The sequence below is a fragment of the Puma concolor genome, chromosome A2 (genome assembly GCF_028749965.1).
Source record: "Puma concolor isolate L17-30 chromosome A2, mPumCon1.1.hap2, whole genome shotgun sequence".
Classification (NCBI taxonomy): Eukaryota; Metazoa; Chordata; class Mammalia; order Carnivora; family Felidae; genus Puma; species Puma concolor.
The window spans coordinates 111356371-111379354 of record NC_141668.1 but is presented as its reverse complement, the minus strand read 5'-3'; the positions used below and the strand labels follow the sequence as shown (position 1 = coordinate 111379354).

General features: G+C 52.8%; 1 long non-coding RNA gene across 6 annotated transcripts; it reads right to left on the bottom strand.

Annotated features, from left to right (window-relative positions):
• Positions 1-234: 234 nt before the first annotated feature.
• Positions 235-22947, bottom strand: LOC147583429 (uncharacterized). Of its 6 annotated transcripts, none has more exons than XR_015248197.1 (4): positions 22230-22946; positions 14600-15021; positions 12540-12875; positions 235-762 (listed from the first exon to the last, which is right to left on the bottom strand). It is a non-coding gene; the product is annotated as an uncharacterized LOC147583429 (long non-coding RNA). The 6 variants fall into 6 exon arrangements; XR_015248198.1 differs by lacking the exon at positions 235-762 and adding an exon at positions 11031-11083; XR_015248195.1 differs by lacking the exon at positions 235-762 and adding an exon at positions 11850-12447 and having other exon boundaries at positions 22230-22945.
• Between the last annotated feature and the right edge of the window lie 37 nt (positions 22948-22984).

Sequence of the window (22984 nt, the reverse complement as noted above, 5' to 3'; positions counted from 1 at the left end):
CACCCTGAGGCCCAGGAGAAGCAAGGGTGCTGTTTGTGGATGTGGATGTGGATGTGGGTGTGGACAGAGCGTGGGCCCCAGTGTTCATGCACGTGTGTGCTAGCCCTGAAGCTCTGGACGGGGCCGGGACAGGAGGAGAAGCAGGTAGACGGCGCTTCTGTTTCCCTCTCACCCTGGGTTCCACAGATAGTAGGGGTGAGCCTGCTGGGGTCAAGGGAGAGCAATCACCGAGGGTTGGTGGTGTTTCAGAGACATTCATGTGGAGCTACAAACCAGTGGCTGGGTGCAAAAGATGGGAATTCAGGGGAGAGGTCCCGGCAGGAGACGGAAATTTACAAGTCACTGGCAAAAAGACGGCAGACAAGGCACGAATACAGATGAAGTCACCTGGAAAGGCCAATCCCAGGGCATAGCATTGTTCCAAAGTTTTGATGAATTTCAATGAGAGCAGGGGGAAAAAAATGGTTCTCCCCTTGGGATAAATATCTTACTGGAAAGAGAAGTAAATATCAGAAAATGGCTGATTTCATTATTTGATGAGATGAAGAAGGCCTCAAATCTGTTACACGTGGACAAGGAAGATAAAAAGAAAAATCAACAAAGTCCAGGCGGTAATACTGGAATAATGGCTGATGTACGAAAACGGGAGATGTGGTTGACAGGCATCCAGAACACGGGAGTCAGAAGCTCGGAGGCCTGTGGACTGACACAGGAGTTCCTCTTCAGGGCAAGACAGATAATTGCAGCATAGAAGCCAAGGGCCTTTGGGGGAGGAAAAAGCAAGGAAGGATGTAAGCCAGCGTGGATGAAAATACGCCCACTAATAAACCAAACCAAACAAACTTGAAAACTCAGTGGTAACATACAGCTGGGACATGTTTACATATTTCGCAGAAAAATGCTGAGCCCCCAGAAGCTTGCTGGCAGAAGACAGAAATTATTTTTAAAGACATGAGCTTCGGGGCGCCCGGGTGGCTCAGTTGGTCAAGCGTCTGACTTCAGCTCAGGTCATGATCTCACAGTCCGTGGGTTTGAGCCCCACGGGCTCTGTGCTGACGGCTCAGAGCCTGGAGCCTGCTTCGGATTCGGTGCCTCCCTCTCTGCTCCTCCCCCACTCATGCTCTTTCTCTGTCTCTCAAAAATAAATAAACGTTAGAAAAAATTAAAAATAAAATAAAATAAAGACATGAGCTTCAAACTGCACCCCTGAGAAACAGCCCCGAGTGACAGAAGCCCTCCGGGAGCAAGAGTAAGACAAAAGGATTCTACAACCAGCTAAGTAGCGTTCCTGATCCTTTCTCAGAGTTGGAGTTATTGTCTGTCCCAGCCAGCTGCCCCTGGCATTTTTCTTCTCTATTTAACAGATGGGGAAACTGAGACCCAAACATCTGGAGGCCACACAGCTGGCAGGCCTCTGAGCTTCTGGCGGCCTCTTCCCCTGCATGGTTATGCCTTCCCCAGTGGTCAGTATCCCCTACATGTGGGCCCCCCTGTCACCAAGCATCCTTCATGTGACTGCTACTCTTAACTCCTGTCCGTCAACGCTTCCTCCAAGGCCCTGGGACGCAGGCTCCCCCTACCTCTGGTCCCATGTCCAACCCTGCCTGCCTGCTCTGTTGGGCAACCCGCACCATCCCAAGGGGGTGTCAACACTTACGCTCCTGAGCAATGCTCTGTGCCCGGGGCCGCCACCCTCCCGGGTAGCGATCATCCAGGCTCCCACCTCCAGTGCGGGGTCAGGGGTGGGGAAGTGGGACTGCCTGGCGGTCAGACCCGAGCTTGACCTTCTGGGCCTCTGTTGCCTCGCATCTCTGATGAGGACTCAGTCTTCTATTTTCTTTACAGATGTCCTCCCTCAGGATGAAGGTTGTGACTTTTTTTTTGTCCCAAACTTATGGTTCTTCAAGAGCCTGGGCTCTGGCTTCAGATGGCTTGCCTTCAAATCCAGACTCTGCCATCTTTCAGCTGTGTGACCGGGGGTGAGTTCCTTCACATCTCTGTGCCTCAGCATCCTTACCTATAGGACCGGACCATGAGTGCACCTGCTGTATAAGGCTATGTGAGCATTAAGTGAATTAATACTGGCAAAACTCTTGGAATAGAGCCTGGCCTGGGCTAAGCTCTTGGTCCCGCTGTGTGTCCTGCTGGATTCATGCCGCGGCCGCTCCCCTGCCTCAGACACCCTCATCCATCTTACAGAGTCTCCAAGTGCTCTCCTGGCTTCCACCTTATACAACCTCACCCCTCTCCTTTGACTCTCCCTGTGTTGCTGTGGCCACACTAACTTCCTTGTTTTCTCAGCTACCGCAGGCCGGCTGCCTCAGGGCCTTTGCACCCTATCCTCTTCCCTTCCCCTAGAAAGACTGCTGTCACTTCAACAAGCCCCACTCCCAGTGGCCTGTTCCAGACTGCCTCCTGTGTCTCTGGCCTGGCGCTCCTGAGCACAGCACTCTATTTCAGTTCTTCTCCACCGCGTATCCCCCTTCTGACCTCTCCTATCATTGCCTGTGTGGGCCTTTCTGCTGTTTTCTGTCTTCCCCGATAGAACGCAAGCTCCTAGAGGGCAGAAGTCTTTGCCTGTGTGTTTGCTGCCGTGGTTCAAATGCCCAGGTGGGGGCGCCTGGGTGGCGCAGTCGGTTAAGCGTCCGACTTCAGCCAGGTCACGATCTCGCGTGTCCGTGAGTCCGAGCCCCGCGTCGGGCTCTGGGCTGATGGCTCAGAGCCTGGAGCCTGTTTCCGATTCTGTGTCTCCCTCTCTCTCTGCCCCCTCCCCCGTTCATGCTCTGTCTCTCTCTGTCCCAAAGATAAATAAACGTTGAAAAAAAAAAAAAAATTCAAATGCCCAGGTGGTAGCGGACACGCAGCGGTGACTCATAATGCGACTGAACTGGGATGTTGTGTCTGAGGCGGGCACATTCTTCAGGGCCTTGCTCGGAAGGCGGAGGCCTGCACCCCAGAACTCCACCTGACTGCCACACGCCCCAGCGCCCGGCCCACAGTCGGAGGCTCACTTCTCGGGCCCCTAGCTGTTCTCGCCCCCGAATTCTCCTGGTTTCTCCGACAGTGGCAACACGCCCAGTGCTGTATGGGACACATTTGCTCTTGCAACAAGTGGCCAGAGGCACGGAATAAAGTCCCGGTGAGGACCGAACCAGATAAAGAGCTATTTTCAGGCAGCTAAAGAGGTCTTGCTCCTGAGGATGAAGGATGATGGCCTGAGGCTGGGTCAGTGTGGAGGGCCCAGCCCTGCAGGGGTGAGATAGTGATCCCTCTCCCCTCCTACAAGAGGAATGGGAGCCAGAGCCGGGAGCCGGGCAAGGCTGCTGGTGGGGCTGGCAGTAACTGGGCAAAGGGGTTAGGAGTGGGTTAACCCAATTCCCTTTGATTCTCTTATCAAGAGCCAGTGACACACCTTGCAGATGTTAACCCAACTTTAAAAATGCAAATATCCTTGACCTAGCTCCACCCCCCCTTCCCCTTCCCCTTCCCCTGCCCAGCCCATTATGCTACAGGGGGTGCTGGCAGTGAATGGTGAGTCACATGCACAGTGGAACTGAAGTATCAGGGAATATCCGCTGTATCCACACAGAACAACCCCAGGGAGATTGTTAAGAAGTGTGTGTGTGTGTGTGTGTGTGTGTATTAGAATCCACTTTGTGTATTAAAGATGGACACGCTTTTCTGCTTGGCAAACCCATGGAGATGGCCTCAGGGTGGCCTCTGGGCAGGGGCACTGCGGGAGGGGGTGACAGTAGGAGGCACACTGGCTCTTTATTGAACACCCATTTCCACTTTTTGACTTACTTGCTGTGCGCATGAGTTACACAGAAAACTCTGCTACCCTGAAAACAAACATAGGCGGCCACGGTCCCAGCAATGGGCATGCTGGGCACACAGTCACTCACCAGGCACGGACTTCCATTCCCTTCGTGCCCTGCTCGGGGCTCAGCACAGGGAGGGCGCCTCGGGCGTTCTGTTTTGGTTTTAAATGTTTTTTTTTGTTTTTTTTTTTTTAAATTTTAGTTTTTGGGAAAGAGAGAGAGAGTGCACGTGTGGGAGAGGGAGGGGCAGAGAGAGAGGGAGAGAGGAGTCCAAGCAGGCTCCGTGCTGTCAGGTCCAATGCGGGCCTCAATCTCAAACCGCGAGATCATGACCTGAGCCGAAACCAAGAGTCAGACAACCCACCGAGCCACGCAGGTGCCCCTGGTGCGTTCTGTTTTGAACCAGGGAGAACCCATTCATAAGTCACCAGGAAGCCGACTGAGAGAATGTGGCGGCCCTGGACCATGCGAGCCCAGGACCGCAGATCCGGGGCTGAATGGCAGGATAGTGAAGAGCTCTGTGCAACTCCTCACTGGCCTTGGCTGGAAACAAGCCCTTCCCTCTGGCCTGCTGACCTCTGCTCCACCGCCTGTGCTGACCATGCTACGGACACACTGGTGTTGTCTCGGTCTGTCTCACCTCAGTGCCTTTGCATGTGCCGAGCTCTTGGCTAGAGATGCTCTCGTGTGATTCTCAGCCTGGCTGGGCCCTTCCATGTAAGAGAAGCCTGTCTTGACATTGCAGTATAACTATGCCTTCTGCTCCTCTTTTTTCCCTGTCTCAGTCTGTGGCTGGTTTTCTTCAACCACGTTACAGGTAAGCTCTCTTCCCGACAGGTGTTCCTGTAAGCGGCAGGGAGCAGGGGCTGCGCTGACCTTGTCTGCTGCCTTCTCCTCAGCACCCAGAACGGAGCCTGTACCTGGTAGCTAGAGCACACACACCTGTCTCCTTGATGCCATCCCTCCCTAGCCCTTCTGCCCTGATTCTCATGACCCCAGAGCCCACAGGAGTCGGTAGGGGGAGTCCTCTCACGGCCCCAGTATACCCACCCCATGTGGCCTCCCCCATCTCCCCCCAGCCTCACCTGGGGTCAGTACCGGTGTGCACAGGCAGGGCAGGAAGCCATAGGGTCCCGGATGGGACATCCTCCTCCCTGGATTCCCTCCTCCCCAGTAAGATGGGGACAAAAACAGTCAAGAGGATGATGCGGTGAGCCAAGGGAGGGAAAAGCCAGAGAGGAGAGAGCTTGGGCAGGTCCCAGGGAGCGGGGACGGGACAGCAGCAGGATCTGGCCATCTGGAGCGAGAGTGCAGAGAAGGGAAGCAAGGACCCTTGTCTGCAAATGCAGTGACACCCCCCCCCCCACTTTAAAAAGTACCCGTCCTCTGGAGCAAGCCTGAAAGGGACTCTTCAGGGGACAGTGACTGTCTTGGTGCCTGCAATGAACTCCGATGTTTTCCTTCCTTTCCCTTTCGATTGTACCCTTCGGTTTTGTTCCGAACAAGGCTGATTGCACTTCACTAAAGGGATCGCCATGACCCACTTACTGGGCTCTAACTTGCAGCTGGACGTAGAGGTAAACACGTCTGGCAAGCGAGCATGGAGAGAAGGTGCCATCCAGGCCTGGCTCTGCCGCTTCCCGTGCCCCTCCCCCCAGCACGTTGGGGTCGGGGACATGATGAGTGTCACACACCTTCCTCCATCCTGCTGGGTTGGGCTGGTCCCCCCACCCCAGATGCCACCCCAGGCTGAGCTCGGCCTCTGTCTGGCCTCTGTCGTTTCTTGCTGTGCCTTAGGAACATTCCAGCATAATCCCCTTTAGCTCAAATGCCACACCTGGGTGGTGACACACCCAGGGCGCCCTGGTGTGGATGGACCAGCAGGGAAGAGCCCTGTCCCGACCTCCAAGGGTGCCCTGCTCCCAGCCACTCCTCTGCCCTGCGCCCCACTCTGCAACCCCTGGGCTGCCCGTGGCCCGGTGACGGAAGGGGGCACCTCACACAGCCTGCCCTGCCCTGGCACTCTGACCAGGGGACGCCTGCACCTTCCTGGTGGGGAGATACTCTGAGTGTCCCGGCTGCCCACGATGCCTGTGTGCCTTGACACCTGTGCTCTCCCCTCACCCACCCTGGGCCCCCACCATGTCTTGCATCTTGTGTTTTCCGAAGAGCCCCCAAAGTGGAAAAAAGCCCTTTCCGCAGGAGTCTAATCCAACCCAAAGGCTGGTCCTGGGGTTCCACACTTCATGTTCCCAAGGCCATTTCCTCTGCTGCTAGCCCGCCCCAGCCAGCGCCGGCTCTCACCTGGCTCTTCCATTGGCCACACTCCGCTCCCCACCCCTGTCAGGGACCTCTGCTGTGTCCTGGAGGCTGACCTTGCACCTCAGAGGGGATGTCTGTGTGATTGGGCCAATGAGAGGCGCTGCAGACAATGGGAGGTGGGAGCGGAGAGGGGTGAGGCGCTTCCCCTGAACCAAGGTTGTGGCCCGCTGCTGGCCCCTACCTTCCCACGCGGTTCCTCCAGCTCCTTCCGGCCTCGGTGGGGGTGACTGGTTGTGGGACTGCCCCTCACCTGCCCCACCTGCGCGGAGAGCCCTGTCTTTAACTCAGTATCACCCTTTTGAGGGCGTTGTCTGTCCTTCGGGGACTCTGGCTGAGTGACACACCCCAGACACTCCCTTTTGCATACAACAGCAGGATAGTCTTTTTAAAACCTCAGTCTGGTCCAGTCTCTCCCTCCCCTAAACACGCCGTGGACTCCCACTGTGCCGAGCAAACAAACAAAAATCTTTATTTCCATCTACAACAGCCTGGCATTAAACTGCAAGTTGCAGCCCCTCAGGGGGTCAGGAGGTTAATTGCAGGGGTTGCATTCCTTTCCTTTCTTTTTCCTCCCTCCTTTTGAGGAGAGCAGAGCAGAATAGACAGAATGGAAAACCCCAGCACTCAGTGCCGGGAGTGCGGGTTAGGTGATGGGGTGAGACTTTTGCTAACACACAAGCTGGTGAAGCCGGAAGGTGAAGTCTCACCGTGGGTTGCGGTGTGCTGAATGTTGGAATCCCTGGCCTTCTCTGGCCTCCTCTCCATTGCTCCTGCCTCACCCCCACAACTGCCTGGCTCACAGCCTCGGCTTCCTGTCAGCGTCTCAAACCCACATGCTCTTTCCCTCCTGAGGCCTTTGCATGTGCTGTTCCCTTGGCCTGGATTGCCTTCCGTTGGCTCCTCCTAAGAACTCCTCCTCACCCCAGTGTCACCTCCTCAGAGAGGCCCTCCCCGGTTGGCCACCCTGAAGCAGCTTCCCTCTGTCTGTCCTGGTCACAGGACATTGGTTCCTTAGAACCTCCATGAGGACATAAAAGCTGTTGGGTGAGTATTAGTAACTGTTCCTAGCACTTATTCACATGAGGAGTTACGCCATGTCCCTTTACTCCTCTCCTTGCTTATTCCCACTGGAATAAAAGCTCCAGAAGATGGGCTTTTGCCTCTAGTTAATGGCTGTATCCCCAGACCAGTACTGGGTACACGGTAAGCACTGCCGTATCCCCGGGCCAGTACCCGGCATACGGTAAGTTCTCCATAAATGCGCGCCAGGTAAATGAGTGGATGAAGTGCTCCTGTAACAGAGAACAGGGAGGTTTCAGGGAAGCACATCTCAGGATGCCTTGCGTGTTTGGCGACCCTGGGTGGGGGCTGGAACTCAGAGGAGTGGGTGTGGGTGAGATGGCTGAGGGTCCTCGAGTCTCAGGCTTCGGCCCCTTGCCCGCCCTGGGCCCTGCTCGTGTCAGCACCTACGGCTTGCAAGGTCCCACACAGCCCTGACCTGACAGCTGGAGCTCCCTACGGGTCCCTGCTCCTGGGACGGGTCCCTTCCTGTGGCAGTAACCTCGAGGATAGGCACCAGGAAAGCCCCCATCCTGCCTCTGCTGTGTGTAGGTGGTGTCACCAGACATGGTCCTCTGTGTGGCTCCCCCTTCAGCTGAGAAGTCAGGATGGAAAGCGATACATACTGTGAGGACCGAGGGAGATAGTGTGCTCTGCTGAAAGACTGATGTGCAGTGTGACATTGACAGTAAATCATCCCAAACTGGGGGCAGAGAGGGTGCCCGCCGGTTTGGCCAGTTGAAGAAGTAGCTCCTGGGTCCCACGATGGCTCGTCCATTACATGTCAGTGGTGGTTCCTGAAATGCCACTGTCTGGACCCTCCCCCCACCCCCAACCTGGTAGCTTCTCCCGAATCCTCTTCTGTAGGGCAAATGCCTTTGGGAAAGGCCGTGCGATAGGGCTCAATAGGGCTCCTGCTCGGCTCACAGTGGAAAAGAGTTTTTCTTGAAGGTGGGGATTATGCAAAAGGCCAACTCATGACGGGAGGAAGTGCTGAAGCCGGGAGAGCGTGCAGGGAAGACTGGTCATCCAGGGATGGCTGGCCTTGACTTTTAGACACAGGGGACGTCCTAATCTTAGCACACACCCATCCAAATAATCCCAGCTGGACTAAAGAAGCAAGTGAGAACACCGAACCGTGACAGCACTGGAAGCAATGCAACAGGGCGAAAATGTGACTAATCCACAGGTAACCCTGAAAGAGAGGAATTTGCTAGATATGACCCCAAAGGCAAATTCCTTAACTGCATTTGGCTCCATCAATCTAAAAAAAAATCCTGCAGCTTCAAAACGTGGCTGGTCACATCCCTGGTGCATAGAGTTCATGCACCCTTCCTGTGTAGTTCCTACACACCGGTAAGAGAAATATCAGTATCTCTATACAAAGTAGAGATAGGACTCCACGAAGAAACACAAACTGCCAGTAAAATATAAACACAGGAAAAAATGCAACTTCACCAATAATCCAAGAGATACACATGAAAACAATGGCACTTTTTAAAAAACCTGACACTCTGGCAAAAACTGCCCAAAATGTTGTCACTTTTTATGAAGTGCTAATATTCAGTACCAACCAGGATATTGGAATTTGGGGATTGAGATTCATTGATGGCAGGGATCCAGATTAATATAATTTTTGGAGGACAAATTGGTCAAAGAAACCAAATCTAAAAATACCCCTTGACTCAGAAATCTCACTTTTCAAATTTATCTTTAAGAAATAGTAGGATAGGGGTGCCTGGGTGGCGCAGTCGGTTAAGCCTCCGACTTCAGCCAGGTCACGATCTCGCAGTCCGTGAGTTCGAGCCCCACGTCGGGCTCTGGGCTGATGGCTCAGAGCCTGGAGCGTGCTTCCGATTCTGTGTCTCCCTCTCTCTCTGCCCCTCCCCCGTTCATGCTCTGTCTCTGTCCCCAAAATAAATAAAAAACGTTGAAAAAAAAAATTAAAAAAAAAAAAAAGAAATAGTAGGATAAGTACACAAAGACTATTGCAGTTTTGTATATATGAAAATTTGGAAACAATGTAAATGTCCTTCAAGAATGGATTTGGTAGAGGGGCGCCTGGGTGGCGCAGTCGGTTAAGCGTCCGACTTCAGCCAGGTCACGATCTTGCGGTCCGTGAGTTCGAGCCCCGCGTCAGGCTCTGGGCTGATGGCTCGGAGCCTGGAGCCTGTTTCCAATTCTGTGTCTCCTTCTCTCTCTGCCCCTCCCCCATTCATGCTCTGTCTCTCTCTGTCCCAAAAAATAAATAAAAATGTTGAAAAAAAAATTAAAAAAAAAAAAAAAAAGAATGGATTTGGTAGGGGGCACCTGGGTGGCTTAGTTGGTTAAGCATCCAACTTTGCTCAGATCATGGTCCCATGGTTCATGGGTTCGAGCCCTGCGTCGGGCTCTGTGCTGACAGTTCAGAGCCTGGAGCCTGCTTTGGATTCTGTGTCTCCCTCTCTCTCTGCCCCTGCCCCACTCATAGTCTGTCTCTGTTTCTCTCAAAAATAAATAAACATTAAAAAAATTTTTTTTTAAAAAAGAAAAACCAGATTTGGTAGGATCCCTATGTTATACAGCTGAAACTAATATAACATCATATGTCAACTATGCCTCAATAAAAAATAAAGATACATTATTTAAAAAAAAAAGATTTACCAAATATAGAATACTAGGCAACTTAATAAAAGTAATTGCTATTGGGGCACCTGCGTGGCTCAGTCGGTTAAGTGTCTGACTCTTGATTTCAGCTCAGGTCATGATCTCATGGTCATGGAATTGAGCCACATGTCCGTCTCCATGCTGGGTGTGGAATCTGTTTGAGATTTTCTTTCTCTCTCATTCTCTCTCTCTCTCTCTCTCTCCTGCCCCCCCCCCATTTGCTCTCTCTGTTTCAAAAAAAAAGTAAAATGTTTAAAAGTATCTGCTTTTGGGGCGCATAGGTGGCTCAGTCGGTTGGGCGTCTGATTTTGGCTCAGATCATGATCTCATGGTTCGTGAGTTTCAGCCCCACGTCGGGCTCTGTGCTGACAGCTCAGAGCCTGGAGCCTGCTTCGGATTCTGTTTCTCCCTCTCCCTCTGCCCCTCCCCTGCTTGCACTCTGTGTCTCTCTCAAACATAAATAAACATTAAAGTTTTTTTAAAAAAAGTAACTGCTATTAATTTATCATTATTGGCACAGGAAGAGGTACACAATATATTGTTCTGTTTGAAAAGGCTCTAGAAACAACCCAGGTGTCCATCAATGGATGAATGGATAAGCAAAATGTGATAGAATATGGTTCAGCCTTTAAAAGGAAAGAAACGCTGTCACATGCTACAACATGGGTGAACCTCAAGGACATTCTGGTTCATGAAAGAAGCCAGTTACCAAAGGACAAATATTGTATGATCCCACTCTTATGAGGCCCCTGGAATGGTCAAACTCACAGAGACAGAAAGTAGAGGGGTGGGTGCAGGGGCACGGGGAGGGGAATGGGGAGTTAGTGTTTAATGGGGACAGAGTTTCAGTTTGGGGAGATGAAAAATTTTCGAAATAGACAGTGGGGATGGTTGCACAACAGTGTGAATGTACTTAATGCCACTGACTGCACATTTCAATGGTTAAGATGGTCAATTTTATGTTACACGTTTGTAGTCACGAGTTTTACAAAGTCTCTAAAATAGTATGTATGATGTGTTTCCATTTTTGTAATATAGCAAGAAAACATTAACAATGATGGGATTACAGATGAGCGTTTTCTTCTTTTTTATACCTGTCTGTATTTTCTGATTTGAGGGCAGTGAGAGCATTTACTACTATACTAATAAAAAACCTATTAAAAAATAACATACCAAGTTGCACAAACGATATTTTTTTCTGGTTATAGAAGTAGGATATATTCATTGTAGAAAATCTGGAAAAGTGAAAAATAGAATGCTAAAAAAAGATCACTTGTAATCCCATTATTCAATGTAAATACTTTCATTTAAAAAATTTTTTTAGGGGCGCCTGGGTGGCTTGGTCGGTTAAGCGTCCGACTTTGGTTCGGGTCATGATCTCACGGTCCGTGAGTTCGAGCCCCACATCGGGCTCTGTGCTGACTGCTCAGAGCCTGGAGCCTGTTTCAGATTCTGTGTCTCCCTCTCTCTCTGCCCCTCCCCTGTTCATGCTCTGCTCTCTCTCTGTCTCAAAAATAAATAAACGTTAAAAAAAAAATTAAAAAAAAAGAAAAAAAAATTTTTCATGGTTATTTATTTTTGAGAGAGAAAGAGAGAGAGTGAGAGAATGAGTAGGGGAGGGGCAGAGAGACACACACACACACACACACACACACACACACACACACACACACAACACACACACAGAATCCGAAGCAGGCTCTAGGCTCTGAGCTGTCAGCACAGAGCCCAACGCAGGGCTCGAACTCACGGACCTTGAGATCATGACCTGAGCTGAAGTCGGATGCTTAACCGACTGAGCCACCCAGGAGCCCCTCTAATGTTTTCTATAAACATATATTCTTTACATAATCACATATAGAATAACTCCTACATAAATTTTTCATCCTGCCTTTTTTCACTGTAACTTTTATCAAATAGTCTTGTGAAAACCCAATTTAAATAGATAAATGATATTCCACTACATAGATGGGGCATTGTTCATTATCACTTTCCTTTGGCTGGACATTCATTCAGTGGTTTCTAATTTTTCTCAGCTGGAAGCAACATTGGGAAGAACAAGCTTGTATAGAAATCTGCCGACAAATCCGATCACTTCTTTGTGATCAGTTCCTAAAAGCAGACTTACAGACTGAAAAGTGATGTCTATATTGCAAGGTTGCTTTCTGGAAATGTACCTCTTCCCAACAGTGTTATAACTTAAAATATCCTTGTCAGTTGGATGAAGACGGCACGTTTTCATTTGTGTTCTTTTGATCAGTGGTGACGTTAGAAATTTCCCTGTGCACGCACTGGCCATTTGCGCATTCTGTTTACGTCTTTTTCCCACTTGGGTCACCGTTTTCCTTGTTGTGTTTTGAAATGACAAGGAATTCCTCCCTGAATCTGCCAGGTGGCTATTGTCAGGCTGGAATGGTGCCCGCCCAGTGCTTTCGGTATCTTCGTGTAAGTCCAAGATTCTGACACAGACCCCCCTGCTTACCTGTGAAGCCTGCCCTGTGGGTGCCAATCAGTGGTAACTTCCCAGCCCCACTGGTTCCCTGTGGTTTGCTTGGGGCCCAAGATAGCTAGTGACTTCCTGGACTACCAGGATAGGCACCTGGGGAAAGGAGATGGGGACCTCAAGTACAAGGGTGGCTTAAAAAGCACACACTAAACCTCGAGGGCTTTAACTAGGCAGGAATGACTCACCAACTCCCTGTTATCCATCAACATCTCCCTGCCAGAGCGAGGAGGGGCCGGATTTCACTGGGAAGGTGATTTTGGATCCATCTTCGTTTCTGCATGTGAATTCAATTCCTTCCATTGAACCGTGGCTCTGGCATTTTTCTCTCATAATTTCCGTCTGTTGCTCTGATTTGGTTCTCAGGTGTGTCCATTCTGCTATTCAGTCTTGGTTGGGTTTTCATGATTACTGTGAACGCTTACGTTTTCGAATGTTCTTTCCTGTTCTCTGAATGCTCCTTTTTCATAGTGGTTGGTTCTTGTTTTACAGGTTTGCTATTCCCGTGGTGATAACAACAGCGCCTGCATCACAGAGAAGTTGTGTGGCTTAAGCGAAGTGGAAGTTGTAAAGCACTTAAAATAATGCCCAGCATATAGAAAACACTCATAAATGCTAGCCCTTAGCTCCAAGCCTGGTGTATAACAAGCACTTAATAAAAGTTACCTGATGTATTAGCATCAGTTCATAGAAGCTTTTCCAAGAAAGCTTGGGAGCTCGGGGGCTGTGTCAATGGCCTGGGGTGCATTGCTTGCCCCCGGCCTCCCAGTACAGTCGAGGGAGCCACCCACAGACTGATTTCACCTTTCCTTCCCCAAGACTGTGCCTCAATGGCCTTGAGAGACTATTGGTTCAGAGTCTTCCACTGAGGACCCCTCAGAGGCTATTTTGGCCAAACGTTTGGTGCAGAGGGGAAAACAGTCCCACAGAGTATATATAGTGACTCGCTCTGATCTCTGCAGCTGGAGACAGGACAGGACTGCAGGTGTCTGGCTTCCCAGCCCCACTGGCAGACAGACACAAACCCGGCCACACAGCTCACACCCCAACCTTGTTTTCTCCCAGTGACAGTGGCTCCTTCTGCGTGGTGGCCTTAAAGGGCAGAGGCATCCCTCCCCTTTTTCTTTTCCCTTCCCATGTGCTAGAGCCCACGTGTAGCTGTGAGTCGTCATGTGGGAGAGGGCAAGACCCTGCGGGGAAGGAGCCTGGCAGGCAGCAGTCTGGCCTGGTGGGTGGGTGCGAGATGGATTCCTCTCTTATTTACAACGCTGCTAGTCTCGGAGCCAGTGTCACATCTTTGTCCTGGGCCTCCCCCCTCCCAACAGTGGGCTGGAAGCTTGGCTCAACCCCAGGCCTGTGCCCACTTGGCTGCTGGTCACTACTTGGACCTCCAGAGCCATGCAAGATCCCCTAGGCCTAGGTGCAGTGGGATGGTCCAGAGGTGTGGGGGTAAGGACAGTAAGGACTGAGTGACAGAAGATGCTGAAGAGGCGAATGCCAGGTGTCACTACTGGAGCTGGGCTTCATCTGTCTCCTGCCCTGGGAATTGTGTGAGGTCCGATGCCCTGACCCACCCCCTCCAGGCTCCCACCTGACACCTTGCTAGGGGACCCTCTCTCCAGACCCTTCTCCTACTGCCCCTTCCCAGGGTTTCAAAGCCTTCTCCAGGAAGCAACAGACGCCTCCCAAATTCCCATGACCTTGTTATTTTCCGGAACCTGGGCACCACCTCCTGCTGGCTGGGCTGTGTGATTTCTAGTAAGTGACTTCTCCATGCCTCTGTTTTCCCATCTGTAGAATGGACCAAGTAGGAGGGGGGCTATGGGGGTTAAATAAAGTCACCTGTTTAAAGAGATTAGCACAGGGGCCCCTGGGTGGCTCAGTCGGTTAAGCTTCCGACTTCAGCTCAGGTCATGATCTCACGGTTTGTGGGTTTGAGCCCTGCATCGGGCTCAGGGCTGACAGCTCAGAGACTGGAGCCTGCTTCAGATTCTGTGTCCTTTCCTCTCTCCCCCTCCCCACTCATGCTCTGTTGCTCTCTCTCTCTCTCTCTCTCTCTCAAAAATAAATAAACATTAAAAAAAATTAAAATAGATTAGCACAGCGCTGGGCATACTTCCTGCCTTCCCCTTGCCCACTTGACTTTTGCCCAGGGGACTCCTGCTGTTTCCAACCAGTGGGCCATTAAGTTGTATCCCATGCAGGGTTGCCGAGCGCCCCCCAGAGGAAGCTTCCCTTCTCCACTGACTTGCTAGGCCAGCAGCCAGCTTGGATGATGATGCTTCCCCCTTTCTGGGTACACGGAGATGGGGTAGATGCATCACCGAGAGCGCTGGTGGTCTTGTGAGGACTGCTGGTCCCAGGACTACAGGCTGGTGTGAGGTCTGAGGTGTGGGTCCGCCTCTGCTGCATCCAGCCGTTCTGGCTCCATCCTGACTCCTGACAGGGAGATCCTCTCTGAGTGGCAGAGAAGGGTACAGGTGGCCTGGGAGGAGCGGCAGGGTGAAGCGACAGTGGGGACACTGTCCTGGGGCCAAGCTCCACAGCCTGGGATGGGAGAAGAGAAGTCTCTGGAGCGAGATAGGTCTCAGTTCTCTTTTTGTCTTTGCCAGTGCATTTGCTGTGTGACTTTGGGTGAATTGTCCACCTCTCTGGCCTCAACTTTCTTTTCTGTAAAACGGGAAGAGTCACGATGTGAGCGCTGCCCCCCGTGTCACAGCGCCGGGCCCAGCATGCCGCAGACCCCGCCCTCCTCCACCTGTCTCAGAGTGTGTGGCTGTGAAGGGTCCAGCATAGACCCGGCACATGGTAAGTCCACCCTCTTTCTCCACTGCCCTCTCTGGCAGCCTGGGACTGGTGAGGCTGCTTGGCACCCCTTACCATGAGGCAGATCTGGGCTTCCTGCCCTCGCCGGTGGTGGTAGGTGTCAGCAGGAATTGGATGACTAGGGTGGGCTGGCCGCTGTGATTGGCCGTGCTGCCTCCATGACGTGAGTCCTCAGTGTGACCCTCACTGAGGGGGCCAGGAGCAGGGGCTCGAAGGCCTCCTTCGCCTGGTGGCCTGGCTCGTGTGTCAGCGTTGGGACAAGTGTCTACCTGATTTCAGCAGGCTGGCAGCTCCTGCATTAGGGGAGGGGCTGCATCTCAACACTCCCTTCTAGCCTGGTGTGCACTGTCCAGCGTGGTGGCCGCCAGCCGCATGCGGTACCTTACTGGACAAGCATACATGGAGCATTTCCTGCCTCACAGAAGGTTCTAGTGGATAGTGCTGCTCTAGATTTCTATACAACTTCACTCCATGAGCTGGGCGCTGCGGCGGTCCCCGAGATGGCTGAGAAAGGGTCCAGCCCCCAAAGAACTCATTCACTCATTCATCCTACAATAATCAAGGACCTTCTAGGTGCCAGGAGCACATGGTGATGACCAGGGTGGACCTGCTCCCTGGCTTCACAGAGCTTCCTGTTCTACAGGTAGCCAAATCTCTGCCGTTAACAGAGACTCAAAGTAGTGTTGGCTTAAACAAGCTACACTTTGAGTTTTCTCTCCTTGAAATCCCACGCTGGTGAGGCAGTGCACTCTGAGGCTGTTTGGGTCTGTATTCCTTCTACCTTGTCCATCCCTCCAGCAGACAGCATTGGCCTTGTCTGCCCGCATTCCAGCCAGCAGGGAGGAGGAGGGAACATGGAAGGAGGCACGCCCCTTCTCTTCCCAGGGGAACTCAGAAGGGACAGCCATCACTTCTGTGTACATCCCATTGGCTAGCTGCAAGAAAGGCTGAGGAATGCAAGCTTTCTTTGGGGCAATACTGTGCTCTGCTGAAAACTGGGAGTTCTGGGAAGGGATGGATAGGGATCTGAGGACTGGCAATCTTTGCCCCAGAGAGACAAGCGTGAAAGAAATGAACACACATAAATGGATAAACCTTGAAAAATTCTTTGAAGGAGAGGCACATAGTGTAGGGAAAACATATAAAGGAGGTCAGGTAGGCTTCCCTGAGGAAGTGACATCTGAGCTAACAGGAAAGAGGGGTTAGAGGGCTCACAGTAAAGGAACAAAGGCAGTGGTGGGTGCAAAGGCCCTGTGATCACAGGAAGCATAGCACACTTTGGAAACTTAAGAAGGCCTGGTCCACAAAAGAATACGCAGAAATCTATGGACAGGGCAGATACAGTCCCCAAGAATGGCCCTTAGAAAGGAGCTACGTGGTGTTGGGACTCAGATACCTACTCTGTTCCAGGCACCTTTCTAAGGTTTCTGTGTGTGTTAATGCGTTTAACCCTTGAACAACCTATGAGACAGCTACCCGGGCCAGTTCTCATCTTCAGAGAGCAGATGCCAAGAAGGGGTTAGACGTGCAAGAGGCTCGTGGGGCAGTGCCTGTGGAGGATGAGGGGAAGGAAGTAGGAGCAGGAACTGGCAGGGAGAGCCTTCGATCTGGGTGTGGGGTTGGCACCCGTGAAAGGAGAAGGGAGGAGGGAGGATGAGGAGGGAGAGCCTCGGGCTGCAGTGCAGCCGGGAGACAACTGGGCCACACTCGGTGGAAAGCCCCAGGGGTCAGCCTGCCTGTGGGGAAGTGGGGGTCAGGCAGGAGCGGCGGCTCCAGTGCCTAACATCCTGGCTTCTGGGTGAAGCTCGGCCAGATCCCCAGGTGGGGCAGCTGCTGGAGGCGGTCACTCAGCAGTGCTCCGTGTGGCAGCCCTTTAAGAGAGACTGAGCAGGACACCTGCATGGCTGAGGCACGATTGCTGCTGTCCCCGCATCGTAGGTATGGTGGCCCACAAGGGGAAACAACGCTCCTAGAATTACGCGGCTCGGGGGTGGCAGGAGCATGATGTGAGCCCAGGCAGGTCAGTGCAGAGTCCTTGCTGTCCTTGGGTGGGACAAGTGGGGCAGGAGGCGCGTCACTCAGAGCCATGGATGCCCGGGGAAGTTAGGGCGCCGACCTTTTACTGTGACCATGGGAGCCAGTGTGGGCTCTGAGGCAGGAGACTGCTCTGCCTGGCCACCTGCGTCCCCCTGCAGCATGGCCATCCTGCTGCCCCCACACATGACTAGGTGGGAATTGCTGGATGAAGCACTGGGTGAGGGGGGTGCCGGGATGGGGGCACCCTGGGGGGTTATGATGTTACTATATCCCCCCCAATTCGTACGTTGAAATCCTCAGTACCTCAGAATATGTACTGTATTGGGAGACACAGTCTTTACAGAGGCAATTGAGGTAAAATGAGGTCATTGGGGTGCCCACGCATCTCACCTGACAGGTGTTAATAAGAAGAGGAGGTTAGGGCCTGGCCCACGTGAAGAGTCGGAGAAGGCCACCATCCACAGAAGGAAGCAGAAGGAAGCAGGATTGCTTCATCTTGATCTCAGACTTCTGGCCTCCAGAACCGTGCGGAAATCATGCATGTTGTCTGAGCTGCCTGGTCCGTGTTACTTGTCACAGCAGCCTGGGCTTACTAGTACCCTGGGGCAGAGGGGCAGGCCTAAGGGGTTTTTCTTGGGACGCCTGGTGACATCTGCGAGCTGTCAAGGGGAGATGTCTGGGGAGGATTTGGAGCTGGGGGCTGGGGGGAGGCCAGGGCCGCAGACATCCCATGCCTCATGGACGCGGTTTATGGGACCACACACAGGGCTCCTGCCGGGGAGCAGGACGGCAGAACTGGCGAGGCCCACCAAGCATGTTCGGGACAGGCCCTGCCAGGCCTCGTGTCTCGTCCAAGCCATCTGGCTGTGGGTGTCCCGGGCCCTGCGGTGGGCCCAGCCCCTCAGCCAGGCCTCGGGAGCCCGCCAGGACAGGGCCGCACGGGCCCGAGGGGGCAAGTGTGTGCGGACCCTGCCATGACTGCGTCATTGGCCCCTGCGAACAGGCGCCCCCTCTGAGCATCATTTCCTCATCTGTGATGCCGGCCTCTGGGGTGCCGTGAACACACAACAAAGTGAGCATCTTTGAAGTGCGATGCGTGCGCCTCCATATTATTAACCCGAAAGCTGGAGATACCCAGCCAGGAGGGTTGCCCCCAGACGGGCCTGTGGAAGAGAGACTTTGGGCGAGGATGGGGGCGCGGTGGGAGGCAGAGGCTTTCTGGGCAAAGGTTAGGAGAGGGGGGGCTTCAAGCTCTGCCAGGCTCCCTGAGAGGAGCCATGCCCACTGGAGAGACACAGCCAGCTGACAGTGACCCACAGGGGACAAATGCAACGTCACGTTCCTCCCATCCTCACCTGTCACCAGTGCCTCCCACTGGCCAAACCCTCTCGGAAACCAAAGGGCCCCCGTTCACGGTCTGTGCAGATAAGCCTCTGGGGGCACAGAGCAGGGGCAGGAGGGCAGAGAGAGATCTGGAGGGGCAAACACAGAATGTGCAGCACACAGAAAGGGGCATCATTCGCTTCCTTTGTAGACACAAAAGAGACAAGCATAGTATGTACAATTAGGTCACATGGAAACAGAAATGCTGAGTGGAACTGAGGCCGAGTGCAATTTTACTCTTCATTTCATGCCTTTCTACAGTGCTTCAACACTAAAACAATGTGCAGGCGTTACTTTTAAGAGGCTCAAGGGGTGCCCGGGGGGCTCAGTCGGTTAAGTGCCTGACTCTTGATTTCAGCTCAGGTGGTGATCTCAGTTTCTGAGATCGAGCCCTGCGTCAGGCTCTGCGTTGATGGTGTGGAGCCTGCTTGGGACTCTCTCTCTGCCTGTGCGCTCTCTCTTTCTCTCTCTCAAAATAAATAAATAAACTTCAAAAAAGAAAAGAATTATTCAAACAAATGGCTTGGATGTCAGTCCAAGTGGCTTGGGCTTGCACCTGCAAGGGGACAGAGAATCTACACCTTTGGTTCCATCCACAGTGTGGCCACTGTTTCATAGGCTGTCTTGTATTTTCCGGCATTCCAGAGCACGTCCTGGACTGCCTCCTCTCCAAGGGGGCCTGGACATACGCTTCTCAGCAAAGTTGCTCCCTCCTCCCCAGGAGGGGCTCCTTGCTGCCCTGTTAGAGCTCATTTACTGCCATTATCCAGCTGCCCCCTGGGTGGGGGGTGCTGTGTGCCAGGCTTCCCATTCCCCAGCATTGCCCAGTGCTGCTAACCGCCTGTCCTCAGTCTCTGGACCTTTCCAATGCCTTTTCCCATCTATTACTGTTTTGGCTCCTCCAACAACCCTGGGAGGTAATGAAGTCAGGGGTCCTGGCACCCATTTTATAGATGAGGAAGCTGAGGCTCTGATGGGCAAAGTAACTTGGACAGACTCTACCAGGACCGGAGGCCAGGCTGCCATAAACACAGTCCCGTCGGGCTGAGACCCAGGCTGCCTCCCAGTCTGGAATTCTAGCAGATGCCAGAGAGACCACCATTTATGGCAGAGATGGGGAGGAGGGAAGCTGAGGAGCCCTCTGTCTCCCGGAGCTGTGCCTGTGTCCTCGAAAAAGGGAAAGCTGGAGCCCCTGCCCTAGAGGTGAGCCCCACTTCTGTCCCTGGGGTCTTTGCAACCGTTCAGGGCTGGACAGGCACCAGGGACCCGGGTCCTTTTCTGTGGGAGATGATGTACAAGTAGGGAAGGAATTAATTGCATGGGAACATTGGGGGTTTTCATTGCTATGAAGAGAAATATTTCTTTCTCTTTGTCATCTGTTTGGAAAACCACTACCTGGTTTCTTTTTCTTCTAACAGAGTCTCCCCACAATATGGGGAGAGTTTTTCTCCTTAGATACAGCCATACCTAACTGCTCAGGTGGACATTCAGCTACTTAGGCTGCCAGTGTCCCCACATTCACTCATTCATTTATTTATTTTCTCAACAAAAGTTTACTGAGGCCCTACTACATGCCGGGCACAGTGCCACAAAGGATAGGCATGTGAGACCTGGTCTTGTCTGGAGGTGGGAGAGGTTTTTACGGGACTATGTCCCCAAGAAAGGTAAGTTTGAGCTGATGGCTGAAGGATGAATACAGTTCACCAGGCCAAGGTGGGTGCTGGAGGGAGGAGGAGACTGAAGCAGAGAGAAGGCACCCTGTACAAAGGCAGTCCTTGGAAACTAGCTTGAGGGTGCTCTGGGTCTCTTTGGGGAAAACCGTTCTAATTTCTCCAGTGGCCAACTCCTTAACTCATTTGGGGTAGGTCCCTCAGCCCTGTTGAATTCCTCTCAAGCCGACCTTTTTGCTTTAAGTCAGAAATTCATTAATTCAACAACTGAGCACTTACTATGTGCCTGATGCTAGAAATATGAAGGGAACAGGTGGAGAGAAATCACTGCTTTGGTGGCGCTTACATTCTATTAGAGGAGACAAAAACAAATAAAATATAAAATATATAATACATTAGCAGGGAATAAATGCCAATTAAAAAGTTAAACAGGATAGGGGAATAGGAAATACTAGGGAGAGTGTTAACATTAAGAGAGAGAGAGAGAGAGAGACAGAGTGCAAGTGGGGGAGGTGCAGAGAGACAGGGAGACACAGAATCCAAAGCAGGCTCCAGGCTCCCAGCTGTCAGCGCAGAGCCCGACTCGGGGCTCAAACTCAGACTCACGGACCGTGAAATCATGACCTGAGCAGAAGTCGGCCCCCCAACTGAGTGAGCCACCCAGGCGCCCCAGGGAGAGTGTTAACATTTTAGACTGGGTGGTTAAGGCAGGCCTCCCTGAGAAGATAACATGCGGAGAAAACCCTGAAGAAGGCGAGAGAACCATGTCATTTGTGTGGAAAGAGCTTGTACAGGCAGTGGGAAGAGCACATGCAAGGGCTCTGAGGTAGGACTGTGCCTGGTATGTTTGGGGAACTGCAAGGAGGCCAGTGTGGCTGGAATGATGTGAGCAAGGGGAAAGGAGTAGAGTGTAAGGTCAGGGATCTAATTTTGGGGGGGAGGCGATCCTGTAGGGCATTGCAGGCTGTGATGCTGGGAACCCCTGGAATGTTCTGAGCCAATGAGAGACATGATCTGACTCAGGTTGTAACAGGAGCACCTTGGCTGTCCTTCAGTTTCTTCCCCTCCCCCCAGTTTTATTGAGACATAATTGACATGCAGTATAGTATGAGTTTAGTGTGTACAACATAACAGTTTGACACCTATTTCGTGAAATAATTACTGTAGTTTTTGTTAGCAGCCATCATCTCCTATAGATATAATAAAAAGGAAACAAAAAAAAGGAAAAAAATTTTCCTTCTGGTGAGAACTCTTGGGACCCACTCTCTTAATCACTTTCCTGTATATCACACAGCAGCACAGTGCATCATGTTGCACATGACTTCCTGGGACTTAGTTCTCTTACACCTGAAAGTTTGTACCTTTTGATCCTCCTTCTCCAAATCCTTCTCCCCTGACCCTCTGCCTCTGGGACCACAAGTCTGATCTCTTTTTCTATGAGTTTTTTTGTTTGTTTGTTTTTAGTTTTTAAAATTTCACAGAGAAGTGAAGTCACACAGTATTTATCCTTTTCGGCTTTTCAGTTTCTGACCACCTACGTGCTGAAGCTGCTATGGATGTATTTCACCTTTAACACCAGTGTCCCCTAACCTGTCCCCCCCCCCCCCCCAGCCCCTGCCACCCCCAGCTGGGTTTGGCTCCTGGTGGCAGCAGGAGCCACATACCTGGCCCCAGCTGGGTATACAGGGAGGACCACATGACCCAGGGGCAAGCACCAGCCTGGACTTAGGAGCCCAGACCCACAGCATTCCAGAGAGCAGGGAAAGGTCCTGGCTATGAGTACGCTGCTCTGGCAATACACTGGGAGAAAAGTGGAGGGAATGCTCTCTATCTCCCAGGCCAGAAAGGGAAAGGATGTCCACTCCTTAGAAGGAGCTCTGTCCACGTGTCCCTGTGTTGCCCGGAAAATGCCCTCCGGGGGCAGGCGGACAGGCTCTGCCTCACCCCCTCCTCTCTCCTTACCAGCTGAGTCACCCGGGGAGGACCCGTGGCCCCTCACAGTCCATGTCTTCATCTGTAGGCTGAGGATCCAACAGGAGTGTGAGTTAAAGGGCGTTAGCAGGGTGCGTGGCACCGTCGGCTCACTGCCACCTCTTGGTTAAGTTCCTCTGGGCCTTGCTCTTCCCACCTCCGCGCGGAGTGCCAAAGCGTCCCGGGACTGCTGCGGACCACAGCAGCCTGAAAGTGAGGCACAGGTCGGTCCTCAGGAAGGTGGCCCAGACCTGGGGGTGTCACTGATTCGAGTCAGGGGTCAGACGCCCTAGGCCGTCCTGGAGGCTGGGAGGCTCCGAGGCAGCGCAGCGAGCATGCACTTTCCCGAAGGTAACCGTGATCGCTAGGCAGAAACACCATACCGTATTTCTCCAACAGTACGTCCCCAGGGTAACCCCCCACTTTATCCGGCCCACAGCCGGAGGCCAGCTGCGGGTACCGGAATGGAGGTGGGAGTGAGGGTGGCGGTAGAGGCCAGACCTGCCCTGGCGGCCTCATGACGCCCGCCCCCTCCTGGACTCCATTTCTCGCGGGGCCCGCGGCCAGTTTCCCGTCCTCACCTGGGGACCGACCTGCAGAAGCGACGCCCGCGGACTGCGCGAGGCCACGGCCGGGATGCGGGGAGGGGAAGTGGCCGGAGAGCCCGCGCTGCGCGCAGCCGACAACTCCCGAAGCCTGAGCGAGGGGCTGGGGGCGGGACCAGGGCCGGGACCAGGGCCGGGGCT